We start from the raw sequence: 16,751 nt of genomic DNA, 5'->3' as shown, positions 1-16,751 counted from the left end.
CTGATTGGTCACATATAGAATTTTGGCCTGGAACCAGTTTCCTCAGCTACCATGTTACTCACAGGCTTCCCTTCAGTTCGACTTTTTGAAAGAGAGAACTATACACATACTCTATCTCCCCTTTCCTACCTCCCACTACATCCAAAAATTACTCTTGGCTAAAGTCATCAGTGGTTCCCCCATGTTGCCAAATTCAAAGTCTACTTTATCATCTTTCTCTTTATACAATTCTTAGAACCATTTGATACTGTCTAACATTCATATTCATGTTGATAAGCCCATGCTGAACTAATGTTCAATACTTCATAGCCTTTCCTCACTTGTCTTCTATAATATTATATCGTTCAGGTTTTCTACATTTTCTCAAAAAAATGGCTCTTCAAGTCTCTTGTAGTTCCATGCTCTTCTCTCCAGCCACCAAAGGTAAAGAGCTCCCCAAAGATCAGTCCTGGGCCCTAGTCTTGTGCTATACTTTCTTCTTAATCCATCTCACCCTCACACACAGCATCAATAGCAACCTATACGTACATGTGCGAAAAATGCATATCATTCATAAGCTCCAGATTCATATACCCTGTTGTCTATTTGACATGTCTATTTGGATATCTAAAAAAAAAAAAGCTTATGCTCAATAGATCCAAAACTAAATTCTTGAGTTCCTCCTTCAAAACTGATCCTTTTCAGTATTTCCAATTTCAGAAAAGGATCATATCATTCATCCTTCTGCTCAAGCCAAAAACCTGGGAATCAACCACTTCACTTTCTTCTCTTTCCCCCTACAAATACAATCTATCAGTTAGTCCTACTGATTCTACCTCTTAAGTAATCACAAAAACTATCTATATTTATATCAACTGCCACCATCCTAATTCAATTGCCATGACCTCCAACCTAGTCTTTCTTAATTCTGTCATAGCTATTTTAACCACTTCCGCCGTTATTTCACTCTCATCCACCTATCGCAAAACAACCAGTCTAATCTTATAAAAATGAATCACTTCGGGCCTCACGCCTGTAATCCCAGCACTTTGGGAGGCCAAGGTGGATGGATTGCCTGAGCTCAGGAGTTCGCGACCAGCCTGGGCAAAAGGGTGAAACCCCGTCTCTACTAAAATACAAAAAATTGGCAGGGCATGGTGGCATGCACCTGTAGTCCCAGTTACTCAGGAGGCTGAGGCAGGAGAATTGCTTGAATCCAGGAGGCAGAGGTTGCAGTGAGCTGAGATTACGCCACTGCACTCCAGCCTGGGAAACAGAGCAAGACTCCGTCTCAAAAAAAAAAAAGGAATCACTTCATTTTTGAGCTCAAAACCCTTCAATTCCTTTTCACTGGAGCCATCATGATTTGCCCCCCACCACACACACACATAAACATTATTTATTCATTCAACAACTATTACTGATCACTATCTCTGGGCCAGATTCTGTGATAGGTATTATGGATACAATTATGAACAACATAGACTAGGTGATGTGGAGCTTAAAGACAGGTATAAAAACCATCGCACAAATATATAATTAGTACCTAATCATTAGTTACCAATAGTTTAATTAATTCGTAAATATGTGATATGAAAAATATTTCAGAAGTTAATACAGGGACCTATAAGATAGAATCAAAGGAAAACAAGAATTGCTCAAGGAATTCTTCTCTCATTTTATTCCACTGTCATGCTTGCTCGCTACAGCCTTCTTCTTGGGTGTATTTGTTATGCTTTTTAAGCTACCCAGAATCTGAATACCATTCCAAATTCGGTGAGCTTTGAATCCAAAGTATTCCAAATATAGGATGACATGAATTATACTAGGAAATTTGAATAAAGAGTTGATGAAAGACAAGAATAAAAAGATTATTCTCGGTGATAGTGGCAACAGCGCTTAAGTCCAGTGGCAGCAATGTCAGAAGCAGGGGTGGTCAGTGCCTGCATACTATCTATACTGATACCATGGTATACACAGGCAGTAACACCAGCTGACCAGTCTTCTTTTCCTGTCAATTTTCACAACCTGGTTTCCCAGAGTTCCCACTGATTACATAAGCTACCCAATAGTCCCACATAATCTATGTTTATTTATTTACTTGCAATCTTTCCTAATAGAATCTAAGCTCAGTAAGCACAACTTACATCTAGAAAAGAGGAAGTGGCATGGGGGAAGTCCTAGAGGCTTGAAATACCACTGCATATAAGAAAGACTTTTGTTTTATTCTAGTTCACATAAAGTGACAGTACAAATGAAGATTCTTCTAGGAATTACTTTCTCACAATAAATGGTTTTATATCTGCCTGCATAAAATAAAAAATAACATATTCAATTTATGGATAGTTTTCACCTAATTTTTATTAGTAATACTTAAAGGCCAATGGAGAATTTAAAAGTGCGCTAGCTTATTCTATTAAGCCGAAAGTACAAATCAGGGATCAGCAAACTACAGCCCATAGGCCAAATCCAGCCTATTTCCTGTTTTTGTACAGCACATGAGTTAAAACAGTTTTTACATTCTTAAATGTCTGGTAAAAAATCAAAAGAACAACATTTCGTGACACATGAAAATTACTGAAATTGATATTTTAGTGTCACTATATGAAGTTTTGTTGGGAAACAGCCACACTCATTCTTTTATGTATTTCTATGGCTGCTTTAATGCGATTAACAATAGCTGAGGAGTTGCAACAGAAATCATGCATGGCACTCTCATTAGTTTGCACTGCTGCTCAGGGCACAAAAAAAATCACAGTAACATAGCATAACTAAACGCAGTTTCAAGAGCCTTATGAATTGCCATAATGTGACATTTAATTTTTAATACCAGTGTATAAGAATCATATCAAAATGACAAAAGAATAGAAAAGGAGCCTTCAACTGTCATTTTTAAGGCGCAGTGAAGTGTGGACTATTTTATCAAATTAAATGGCAATTCATTGTGCTTATTATACAATGGCACTACAGCTGTGCTGGAAAAATAGCATATGTGTTGATTTTTAAAAATAGTATATACTTGACTGAACACTCTTTACAGTATTTCCAACTCACAGGAAAGCAACAGTCCAAAAAAATAGAACATTTAAAATGGAATATCTCATCACAGCAGAATTTCACAAAAATAAAAAAATAAAAATGAGTTTCTGAGTGGTGTATTTGTCAACCAATCAATGAAAGCCATTTACCAAAGATGACTTAATTAGTGTTTGACTGCAGTCAAAGAAATGTGTCCAGGGAAAATAAACTTGCTTAAAACTATTAGACTTTCAGCAAGAACAGTTGTTCAAACTGTTGAAGACACAGGGAATATCATCAACATGTCCAGTGAAGAGATAAGGCAAATGAGTCCAAGTGGTTTTGCTTGGCTCTTCATGAGTCCACAGATGTCAGAGATAATGCTCAGTTGTTTATTTGAGGAGTCAATGCTGAGTGTGGAATGACTTAAGAATTAGCCTCCATGAAAATTATGTGTAGAACATGAGAATATTTTCAACAAAATTGAGAAAACACTCATTCAGTACAACCTGACGTGGAATCTGCTAAGATGTGCTACATATCATGGTAGTTAACAATAGAGAGCAGAAAGCAGCTTTGTTGGACAAATCTACAAAGCTTGTGAAAATGTAAGTCTGTGAAAATTTAAGGCCTACACTTATTCACTGCATTATTCACCAGCAAATACTTTGTAAAAATATCTGAAGGTAAAATGTGGTATTCAACCAGAAGTGTCGACAGTGAAGCTCACTTGCTCTTGTGGACTTGTCCATTGTTGGTTGTATGATCTTTTTGACAGATACAGATGCTGAATATCCTGATTATTCCAACACATGGCAGCAGTTTGATGTCTTAACAGTGGTAAAGTCTAATTGTGATGTTTCACATTAGGGATCAATACTGAAATTTTTCTGACTGAGAAGAACCCCCTCAACCACTTTTATCCTAAACCACTTTTAGCTTCAGCAGTAGACATAAAAATGCTCCTTAGCTGGGCACAGGGGCTCATGCCTATAATCCCAACTACTAGGTGGGGGCTTAGTGAGAGGACTGCTTCAGTCCAAGAGTTCCAAAGGCTGCAGTGAGCCATGATCCTGCCACAGCATGTAAGCCTGGCCACAGAGTGAGACGCTGTCTCTAAAACAAAAAATAAATAAATAAAAATAAATTTTAATGAGCTCAACCTAAAATTACAAGGCAAAATGTGCTTATATGCAAAATTCATCCAACAGTAAAGGCATTTCGGTAACAACTGATGTTGCTTGAATCAAAAAGTAATGTCAAACTGCTTTATATACTTCCCATGCTGTCAAAGTTAAAAGAAGATATTCATTCCAACACACATTTCAAGGAGTATGTTTTTTGATCTCAAATTACAGTTCCAGCAGTATTTTTCTGCCCTTAATGCAAGTGCAAAGAAAATTTCCATATTCACAAATCCACTTAACTGCACAATTGAGGAGCTTCTACTTCAACTGGAAGTGATTAATCTGCAAAATAATAACTAAAAGACAAAAATCAAGAAAAGAATCTAACAGAATTTTATAAATGCCTTTCAAGCAATGAACATGATCATAGATTACAATCAAATTTGGCAATACCTATCTGTGTGAAGACATTTTCAAAGATGAAATGTTTAAAATCTCATTACAGATCAGCATTAAAAGATAAATGCTTGTAATCAATTCTGATAACAAGGAACATTAATTTAGAACCCTAATCAAGTAAAGTGCTAGCTCCCCAAAAGGAATTCCATTTTTTAAATTCATGCATTTTAATTACAAAAAATTGTGCTCAATAATTATTATTATACTTTGAATTTTGTCCAAAAACTGTGGACATATATTTTCTCTCTTGTTATAGATTTATGTTTACAGGATACCTTCAATTTTGCCTCTTAGCCCACAAAACCTAAATATATATATACTGTTTAGCCCTTTGCTGAAAAAGTTTACTGATCTCTGGTCTAAATCATTTAAATTCTAATTGTGTTCAAACTATATATCCATATGAGGTTATTTTGACTTTAGTAAATGGGGAGATAGGAAGCCAGAGGCAAAAAGAGATGTGTTGTAGTCTTCTCATTTTTATATTTGCATGACAATCACTAAGATAAATATTGATAGCATTTCAAAATCCAAATGACAGATATAAGTTAAGAAATAACACGCAACAAAATACAAAGGAGAGCTAAATCTAAAAGTTGAGAACATCATCAACTTCTTCCATCTGCTTTTAGTCTGCTATCAAAAAAGGTAATATTGTATTAATTTTAGGTAATAAAAATATTGGTCGAAAAACTAAAGAAAATGATTATTTAAAAAAATAAACTAACGTATAGGACCAATAAGACAAATACTAAAGGAGACAAATTTTGTCTTCCACAATATCAATTCAACTCTTTACAAACTGAGAGTTTGAGAAAAGAGGGGTAACATGAAAAAAGACAAATGTTAATTATTCTATCTAAAGGCTAACCTTGGCGCCTTTCTGTCTGGCGGCACCCATCAAGTAAGCCAAGATGGGTGCATACAAGTACATCCAGGAGCTATGGAGAAAGCAGTCTGATGTCATCATGCGCTTTCTTCTGAGGGTCTGCTGCTGGCAGTACCGCCAGCTCTCTGCTCTCCACAGGGCTCCCCACCCCATCCAGCCTGATAAATTGCGCAGATTGGGCTACAAGGCCAAGAAAAGTTACGTTACATATAAGATTCATATTCGCCATGGTGGCCGAAAACGCCCAGTTCCTAAGGGTGCAACATATGGCAAGCCTGTCCATCATGGTGTTAACCAGCTAAAGTTTGCTCACAGCGTCAGTCCGTTGCAGAGGAGTGAGCTGGACGCCACTGTGGGGCTGTAAGAGTCCTGAATTCTTACTGGGTTGGTGAAGATTCCACATAGACATTTTTTGAGGCTATCCTCATTGATCCATTCCATAAAACTATCAGAAGAAATCCTGACACCCATGGATCACCGAACCAGTCCACAAGCACAGGGAAATGTGTGGGCTCACATCTGCAGGCCAAAAGAGCCGTGGCCTTTGAAAGGGCCATAAGTTCCACCACACGATTAGTGGTTCTCGCCAGGCAGCTTGGAGAAGGCGCAATACTCTCCAGCTCCACCGTTACCACTAATATAGGTAAAGTTTGTAAAATTCATACCTAATAAACTATTTAGGGCAGTCATGTCTGCTTACAGGTGTTATTTGTCTGTTAAAACTAGTCTGCAGATTATTTCATGAATATCAAACTAAGAAAGTTAAAGTGCAATAATGTTTGAAGAAAATAAGTGATGGTGTATCTTGTTTCTAATAAGATAAACTTTTTTGTCTTTGCTTTATCTTATTAGGGAGTTATATGTCAGTGTATAAAACATACTGTGTAGTATAATAGGTTTAAAATAAATTCTTTAAAAGAGGAGTACTGAAACTAGCTCTGTAGATTTGTCTGGTGCATGTGATGAAATCTGCAGCTTTATTGGGGTGATGGCAATGCTCTGCTGGTTTACTTTCAAGTAGCTGGGTTTTTCAGTTTGGCAGGTACAGACTTTTTAAATTGGGCTTTGCTTTAAAAATTGTAGGGTGGGAGGAGGACATCTTAACTATGTCATGATTATATTTAGAAAATTACGGGGACAAATCTGGGTTAGCCTGAGGAAAACTGCCTCTGTCTCCACAGTACCATTTTAAGTTCACATAAAAGGTGAAAGCTCCTGGTTCAGTGCCATGGCTTCATGGCATTCAATGGCTAGTGGTAGTGGTATTAACACTGGTACGTTTTGAAATTGAATGTTAGATAAAATTATTAGCCTTAAGGTTGGTAAGCTAGCAATCAATATGCTAGGGTGGGAAGCTGGTGAGCCAGTGGCCCTTAGATAAACACCTTTGAAGTGTGAGCTTAGAAGTCAACCTTAAAATACGTAACAATAACACTAATTTGTGATCATTATGAAACCCTTCAGTCACATTGCGGGGGGGTGGGGAGTAGTTGACTGTAAGTACATCATTCTTAGTCTGTTCAGTTTTAAAAACATCTTGGGTTACCCACTGTGTGTATTCCCATAGGCTACAGAAAAAGTCATCCACGTGCATGGTTTCCAACCATATGTGTTTTCTGCAGTTATTTCTCTTGTTCCTGGCCAAACTACCCTAAAAATCCTTACCACCATTCCACAAAGTTGGGCCATCACTTGTGCGTTCACTTTCAGTGAAAGTATGCCACCACACTGCATTTCTGTTTCCATCACGTCTTCCAGGAGACTAGGCTACTGTTTTCCAGGGTGAATTTACGCTCTGAATTTCCACAGTGTAAAGGAAATGTAGACAAAGAATTGTCCAATTCTAAATTCTGACTTTGCTGACTTAATTTAAATGCTTGCTTCTCTGAATCAATTTTCTCCTATCTTCTCTAGGGGTTTCAAAAGGCTTAGTTAATTGATTTCCAGAAAGTACTCATAGCAAGTTCATAAAAGTTCTTGAGACCTAAATTTCTTCTCAAAAAAAGAAAAGATCTTAAGTCATACATTTTGATTGTGTAGAGGTTGCTCAACTAAAGGAATAAATGTCTATTAAACCAAAAAAAAAAAAAAAAAAAAAAGACTAACCTTGGCAAAATCAGAAAGAAACATTCCAGTACACTGGAGAAAAATGGCTTTTTCTTCATTAATTAAAGATAATTTAGCATAATGTTGAATAATCAGTTTTACAGGCATTGAACTTTTATAGGACAGGTTATATGAAATCCCAAACATGTTCTCAGCACTTCAGCATACCCCTAAAATTCCTATTTCTAAACATTAAAAGCACTGTTTAAATCTCATTATATGGATACTCTTTATCTATTAAAGAATACATAAACAGAATTCTTAAAATACATAAACAATGCCAAATGGCTTCAGTTTCCAAATGGGCAACACTGAGGAAGCACTCTGAATGTTTCAATTTTAAGTTATTTTATAGGGTCATTACCATGTTTATGATAAAATTTTTAACACTTAAATCTGTGTAGTGTTACACTGTAAAAACAACAACTATACATTTCACAAAGATACAGTTGGCAAACATGACTCAAGCAACTACCATGAGAAAGAGAGCCTGAGAGAGCGAGAGTTAAGAGTGAGAGAAAGACAGAGGGAGAGAGAATGAATGGAATCCAAAGATTGAATATTAAGAAATGTCCCTGTTTGCTTCTCAACTGGTTCTACATATTTTCCCTCCAAGATTATTACCATGTTTTAACTCAAAGAAAGTAGACTTAGGGTAATACTTATTTAGTATGGGGATGCTTACCAATCCAATTAATCAGACCTTATAAACACACTGACATTTTCATAAAGGTTCTCAATATATCATATCAATATAATACATGTTCTGAATGGCTAGACTTCGTATTACAGGAAATAGGCCTCAGTGCTAACATTCATACTGAAAAGACACTGTGGTAGAATGGGGGATAATTCATCCGTGAGTTCCATATTTTATTAAAATTTATACAACAGAAGAAAATATGACTGTTTACAAAGAAAAAAGAAAATAGACTTACAGAACCTTACATTTTGAATCCATAAATAACAAATAAAAGATATTTAGCTTATTTCCACAAGAAGATGAATCTGTGTGTGTATATGTATGTGTAAAGACCTTTATGAATGGAAAATGTGTATGACTTAGACTAGGGCCAGGTATGTTTACTACCTTGAACATTTAATACTAAATGGAATACACAAATTTTAACTATATTAACCCTCCAATAATAAAAACTATCTGAACTAATAAAACAAAGTTCCAGGTTTATAAGTTATACAGTAACAATGCATTGAAATTGCCATACATCATTGAGATGATTCCTGAATATAAACAGAAGCATTATGACAGAGGGGATTAAAACCTGCAAATTAATTTCCACTAATATCAGAAGATAAAAACACAAAAACAGGTTCTTTTTTTTAACCTCTCAAAAGCTAGTACTCATAGTTATATAAGACAACGCCTTTATTCTTATATACACCATTTTTTAGTAAAGGGGAACAATGTTTCCAATATATTCTCCTTTAGTTCAGAAAAAATACATTTATAAACAGTGGAGGAGGAGAGGGAGGACAGGATAATAAAATAAATGGGTAGAAAATGTAAATAACTGATAAATCTATGTAAAGGGCATATGGGAGTTTCTTGTACTGTTCTTCAAACATCTCCAGAGTTTGAATTTACATCAATAGTTATCAAGGGAAATAAAAGCTATTAAATTTAGCCAAAAGTTTCAGTTTTTACTAACTACAATATTCTGTTTGCAACTATTTTCTATTTCTTGAAAGCCCATATAATCTTCCTTTTCCCCCAGTTACTGCTATACTTAAATTAATCAAATTTAATTCTGGAAAAAACAATACTAGTATTAAAAATTTTTTTGAAAAACATAAGATTAAAAACTTCTGCACAAAGAATAAACTCCAAAAGAAAAGATGCAAATAAAATGACTATAATAATCTTTTGTTTTTTATTTGCAAGTATAAATCGGAAGAAAAACAAAAGCCTGGAACATAGCATCTGTCATATCAGAATATAAAAAGATGATCCTGGCACAAAATGAAAAAGCTCTAATTCATTTGCAAATCAAGCCTGCCGGTTCCATTTCAAGCTGGCGGTAACTGTCAAGAGTTAACAAGATAATCACTTTCAATCCTGCCTTCAATGGTACATTACACTGTTATTCCATTCAATAAGGCCGTTCTTTGGGGCACTAGATGAATGGTTTTCATTTCTAACTCACACAAAAAGTTGTGCGGGGAAAAAATCCACGGGGCTTAAGAAAGAAATCCCTTTATGGGCATTTATCTGCCGGTACTTGCTTTTAGGCAAAATGAGATATTTTGAAACATCAGTGTCCATTCACTTCCTCTATTCCTTTAGGCCCTTAATCCGTTGGAAAAAAAAAAAAAACAAATTGGCATATGAGAAAAGTGCAAAAGCAGTTTCATGTTTTAAATTATCAATGCACGTTAAACAAAAATTATTAAAATGACTCTATGCAAATACAATGCTATTATACTCAAAAGACTAATATTAACTGATCTCCTCCTTATCTCATGGTAACTCATGTCACTTTCTTAGATTACTCACCTATATTCTGGGTGAAATGCAGGTGCTTAAAATTTCATATTTAATTCTTGTTGTGTTCATAATGACTTGTACACCTAAAAAGGTTAAAATACCTTTCCAAATTATTCCTAGTTCAATGAAAATGAATTTTAGCTTGATGTTATCTTTATAATGCATTTATCAAAAAGCATTATAAAAGTTTTTACTATTCCATGATGTAACTTAATTTTACAAACAAATGTAGGTAAGATAGCTATATAATTATTTTTGCAAAAATATTGAAACTATATATTAAAAAAATATATATTTTTGCTTCATACAAAAAAATATAGAGTGCAAAGACTTAAACGCATCTACTAGTAATAGACAATTAGGCCATCTTTAAACTATAGTCTATGAGAGTAAAAGAATATTAAAATCTCTACTCTGACTGCTCATGCAGGCCTACATCCATCAAATCCATCCAACATCGGTGTAAATTTATAAGAACCATCTGTATATGAATCACAACTTATTATTCAAGTCTATTTAACAATAACAACAATTAATCTTTCCCCACCTACTCCCTCAATTCAGGAAATAATATTGCTATATATTGCCTATGTAAATCATAATCTCCAGCCAAGACTTTTAATCCTTTTATAATCCCTTATTAGAGGAAAACGTGGATTTTTAAAACTCACAGTACAAATGTCTTATGAAGGACTTAAAGTCCTTCTAAAATCATTACTTCAAAAAAATGAGTGTATTTTGTATCCAAAAGCTTTAAGAAGTTAGAACATTCATGTTTATGACTACAAAGGCTACACACTTAAATTTTAAAATTCAGATGATTTCATGAATTCAATATGACATGGGGATAATCGTTTTATAAAAGGGAGAAGTCTTTCTGAAGCAGCCTAAGTTCACCCAATTCTTTCAAGTTCCAGTATGACTAACCATTTATCCTCTAAAAGGTAAAAATTATCCCTATTCTTAAAATAAATTGTAAAAAGATGGAGAAGAAAATCTATAGGAAAATAATTCAGAAAGTTTTACAGTATCAGATAGACTTGATCACTAATATTTAAATTTTAGATTAGTAATCTAAACTTTGTCATTGTGAATAAATTATAATGAATCTGTATATGTTAAAGTCCTTATAAAATTTAAGCTATAGCAGAAAACCAGGAAACTTAAAACATAAATGCCTATGCTTAAATCTATTAACTTTTCAAAAAGCTTGCATGATATTATAAAATGACAATAATGTTAAGGAAACCTTATTATTCCAAATTTTAAACCCTTAGTACCAGACATGTTAACACACCAAGTAAACAGTGAGTGTATTATGGTATGCTCAATAAATTACAATTGAAATACCTGACTACAATGTGTAAAACCAATCTGTGACATTACAAATTCCTAAAGAACCCTACAAACACAAAGCTACTGGCACAGCACAATTCCATTAGAGCTTAGTATTGTGAATCAGTCCCCATACAGGGTGAGGACACTAAAGTCACCCTATCATTGGGGTACCCTATCCTTTTGTTGGGTTCCAAGATCATGGTTAACTCGAGAGGTAGAAATGTTTGATCTTTCGGCTTAAAGCTGCCCTGCTGCAGCCTCCTTCCCTTATTAGATCCCTGGGGTTAGCTTTAAGCAAACACAGCAGCAAAGGCAGCAGGGAGTATGATGGATCTCCTACACATCAACCATTGGAACAGCAATGGAGAGTGTTTGAGGAACAGCACAAGCCTTGGACAAAAGCTTTACCGAGAATCACAAGCAGGTTCCAACAAGCAACCTGGTGTCTTGAATTATGTATGCAGTTGCTCCTATCCACTACTCACACTGATACCAGGAAACAAAATCTTCTGTCTACAGAGATACAGCTTCTAACTTACAGGGATATCTACTAACAAAGTGAATATTTGCTTTCAATTTCTTCAGTTAAAAGAAGTTCTTCATAAATTACATTAGAAGCCAAGAAATGTTTTCTTGTTGTTCTTGTTCTGATATCTTCAAGATATCAAAAGAAACAAAAAAACGGAATAACTCCTTAAGAACAGGTAAAATAGGAAATCTGTTTTCTGGGCCAGGCACCTATAATCCCAGCACTTTGGGAGGCCAAGGCAGGCAGATCACGAGGTCAAGAGATCAAGACCATCCTGGCCAACATGGTGAAATCCCGTCTCTACTAAAAATACAAAAATTAGCTGGGTGTGGTGGCACATGCCTGAAGTCCCAGCTACTCGGGAGGCTGAGGCAGCAGAATCACTTCAACCCGGGAGGCAGAGGTTGCAGTAAGCCGAGATCATGCCACTGCACTTCAGCCTGGTGACAGAGCGAGACTCTTACTCAAAAAAAAAAAAAAAGAGAAATCTGTTTTGTGAAAATACTAAAAGCATGGTGGTGGGGAAAATAAACTTCATCATCAAATGAGTAAGGTAGAAGGGAGATAAACTTAATTAGCATGTAGGAATGAAATATTTAAAATGCCTTCAAAATTTGAGAATATGGTAAAACTTCAAGAAGATTCTCATATATCACACACCATAAACTAACATTAGGCTTACCACAAAAATTTAAGTGAAGTAAACAAACGAAATAATTTTGTAAATATCATTTAGGCACATACTTGGATACTTTAAACATATCTGAAATGAATGCCCATATTCATAAAGAGGTCCTAAAAACCAAAGTAGTATTTAAAAAGGTGAACAACATAACAGAATAATTAAAACTGGAAATTAACTGGCAATTCAGCAAGAAAAAAATAAATGATCTATTACTCTGTAAAAAGATTCTCAACCTTAATGGTAATATTTAAGAAATAAAAATCAAAACAATATCCTTTATTTGCTGCCTACTCAGGTAGCAAAACTTTAAGGTTATAACCTTTTTCAAACTGGTTATGGGGAGATGACAGTCTCATATAATTATGTATTTTCAATGAAAGGTAAATACCTCAAATAATATATTTTCAATGTTTAAGATAACAGAGAAAGTCTACTATGATTAATAAAAGTGTTCAAGAATTCTATGCATTTATAAATGATCTGCAATACAGATATAAATTTAAACTTTAGTATAAAAATTATCTCAAGTCACAGTATCTTTAAAGGTTTTGTTTTAATGTAACTTAAAATTAAAATTAAGACTAATAGTGAAGGAGTGGCAGAACAAAACTGCTGACAGAAAACAATTATAATAACTAAGTAACGTGGTAAAAAATGTATTTATGGACACCAAACAGAATCCAAAAAGCCGCCACAAATAGTCTAATCACAAAAATCTCACCTGGAAGTGAAGAGTTACTGTTATGTTTATTGTTTTATTATTTTCTGGTGTTGGGGCACTCCTATGGCTATGGCTGCAGAAACACAATAGTAGAAAACCCCAGCCTTTGGGTTCAAGGTTCCAGAATCAAAGTTCAGGGCTAAAAAAACAGAAAAAATGTAAAATGGAAATGCAGGCAGGAAGAGAACCACAGAAACAGTATGATCCAAATCTGAATACAAATTATGTCAAAACCCTTGACTAACAGCTAAACTACACATACTCAGGGGAAATTTTCAGGGAATCCAGCGAAAAAGCCAGAGATTAGAGAGAAATACACCTTTGATGCTTTTTTAAATTCAGTGTATTAACCAAATATGTGCATCTCTGGTGGTAGAAAGGTGAAGAAGAATGAATTTGAAGTATCTGAGGACACATTGTAAAGCTGGCAGAGCAGATGAAAATGAAGCAATCAACCACAGAAGCAAAACAGACAGAGTGAGCTCTATCTCTACTTAAATTCTTAGCTGACAATAAAATTACATAGAAACAGAAAAGACTATGCCACAGAGCCAGTCTAAAAATATAACAATAGGAAGCCCTAACAGTGCAGAAATATTAGACAGTACCTACAGGAAGGAAGAGGGTCTTTATAGTTTCAGGTGAGAAAAGTACAAAAATAAAACAAAACAATAATCCCCAGGAAAACACAGCTGAATCCAGAGTGGCTATAACGTTTTTTAAGCCAAAAAAACAAAAAAATAGACATGGAAATAAACAGCATAAGAAAAGAGTAAATCAAAACTATTAGTGAACCAGATATTAGTTTTATCACATAAATATTTATTGGCAGCTATTATAAATTGTTTAAATATTGAAGGAAAAATAGTGTCAATGAATGGATGGGAAATCTCATCAGAGATATGGAAACTATATTTTTTCAAAAAGAAAATTCTAAAGGTAAAAGCAAAATATTAAAAAATTCATGAAATGGGCTCAAGAAAGAAAACAGAAAAAAAAAATCAGTGAACTTAAAGAAAGACCACCATAAGTTACTCAATTTGGAGTACAAGAAAAAAAACTTCTTAAATGAAGAGGACCTCAAGAGATCTGTAGGACAATAGCAAGTGGTCCAACATATGTGCAAGGTCCACCAAGAGAAAAATAACAAATGAACAAACAGAATATCTGAAGAAATAACAGCATAAAAGTTCTCAAATTTGGGGGAAAACACTTATTTACACAGACAAAAAGCTCACTGAAAAGTGAGCTTTTCAGTTTGGCTAAACATGAACAAAAATCACTCTCACCCATGATAGTCTAACTTCTGAAAGCCAAAGATAAAAAGAAAACCTGGAAAGAGGCCAGAGAACAAAGATGCAGTATATACTGGAACAATTATAAGATTACAGCTAACTTTTCCTCAGAAACTATGAAAGCCAGAAGACATTGGAACAACCAATTCAAAGTGATGAGGAAAGAAAGAAATTGTCAATCAAGAATACATACATATTTGAATGATAGTAAAATCTACCATTCAAAACTGAAGGTGAAATAGGCCAGGCATGCTGTCTCATGTCTGTAATCCCAGTACTTTGGGAGGCTAAGGCAGATGGATCACTTGAGCTCAGGAGTTTGAGACCAGCCTGTGCAACATAGCGAAACACTGTCTCTACAAAAAATACAAAAATTAGCTGGGTACAGTGATGTGTTCCTGTAGTCTCAGCTACTCAGGACGCTGAGGCAGGAGAATCATTTGAGCCCAGGAAGCGGAGGCTGCAGTGAGCCGAGATCATACCATTGCACTCCAGCCTGGGTAACAAGAGTGAAACCCTGTATCAAAAGGAGGGGGAAAATCAAGAAGGTGAAATGAAGACACCTTTGCTTAGGATAAATATAATGGGATAAGTTAAAGTAGAATGGAATAAACTAAAGATGCATTTTAACAAGTTAAGTTTAAGGTGTAATTTATAGAGGAACAACTAAAGACAAAACAAGGTGATATAGCTTTAAAACCAATAAAAAAATTAAAATATAATGATAAAAAGTATAAACTACACCCAAGAACTGCCAAGAAACTCACTCTTTTCAAGTAAACCAAATGTAGAACACTAAAATAAATAAATATATTTCAAAAGACTGTCTTACAAAGCATACTTTCTGAATACAACACAATGAAATTAAAATTCATCAACAATAAAACATCTACATAAGCTCAAAATACATAACAAAAGTAGTGCTTATAGAAAATTTATAGCCTTAAATGTCTTTACTAGAAAAAGAGATCTACATTAATAATCAAGTTTCCTCCTTAAGTAGCTATAAAAAGATCAGAGTAAACCTAAAATGAGTAGAGAGTAAGGGAAAAAATTAAACAGAAAAAATGATGAAAAAGAAAACAAATGGACTACAGAGAAACAATAAGATTCTGTGTTTTTCCAAGAACAAACACTATTAATTTTGATAAATCACCTTTAAAAATCAACTGCTTCATAGCATAATAATCACACTGTACTATACTGTTGGTATGGATGAAATAAGAGATATATAGATAAATAAAACAGAATGCAAAGACCAGAAAAGGACCCATATATATAGGAAATTTATTTTTGCTAAATTATCAAGGCTTCAGTGGGAATTCAATCAAAATGGCAAAGTGTTTTAAAGGTGGCACTGAAATAAATGGCATCTGTATATGACAAAAAAAATCATCCCTACCTCACATCATAAGTCAAAATGATCACAGACATAAATATAGAAACTAAGCCTATGAAACTACTAGAAGAAAATCTTCGTGACCTTGAGGTAGACAAAGTTTTTAGCAAACATTAAGAACGAAAAAAGCTGATAAGCTGCAATTTATCAAAAGTAATAGCTTTCTAAATTGTTAGCTTACAAGTGGCAGAAAAAATGTAATAGCTTTTGTTCCTCGAAAAGCATATTTAAGATTGGAGTAAAATTTTTTTTTTTTTTGAGACTGAGTTCCACTGTTGTCACCCAGGCTAGAGAGCAATGGCGTGATCTCATCTCACTATAACCTCTGCATCCCAGTTTCAAGCAATTCTCCTGTCTCAGCTTCCTGAGTAGCTGGGATTACAGGTGCCCGTCACCACGCCCAGCTAATTTTTGTATTTTTAGTAGAGACAGAGGTTCACCATCTTGGCCAGGCTGGTCTTCAAACTCCTGACCTCAGGTGATCCACCCACCTCGGCCTCCAAAAGTGCTGGGATTACAGGTATGAGCCACTGTACCCAGCCTGGAGTAAAATTTTAAATGGGCAAAAGATTTGGTTCAAGATAAGTAAACAGAACACACTTACACTTCTGCCTGGAACAACCAAAACCAGCAACAACAAGAAAAAAATTCCAAAATGTATTTTTTTAATGTTGTGCAAGACCCTGGAAATTAGGCAACA

At 34.7% G+C, this 16,751-nt stretch overlaps 1 protein-coding gene and 1 pseudogene across 12 annotated transcripts in view; one reads left to right on the top strand and one right to left on the bottom strand.

The window, feature by feature from the left end:
* RSRC1 (arginine and serine rich coiled-coil 1) overlaps window positions 1-16,751 on the bottom strand; it is a 431,570-nt gene that overhangs the window by 247,237 nt on the left and 167,582 nt on the right. The gene's annotated exons all lie outside the window — the stretch shown is intronic.
* On the top strand, window positions 5,498-6,201 carry LOC129033609 (large ribosomal subunit protein eL15-like; annotated as a pseudogene).

Source organism: Pongo pygmaeus, chromosome 2, assembly GCF_028885625.2.
Source record: "Pongo pygmaeus isolate AG05252 chromosome 2, NHGRI_mPonPyg2-v2.0_pri, whole genome shotgun sequence".
In the NCBI taxonomy this organism is placed as follows: domain Eukaryota; kingdom Metazoa; phylum Chordata; class Mammalia; order Primates; family Hominidae; genus Pongo; species Pongo pygmaeus.
Note: the sequence above shows the minus strand (reverse complement) of the source record. Positions and strands in the feature narration are given on the sequence as shown.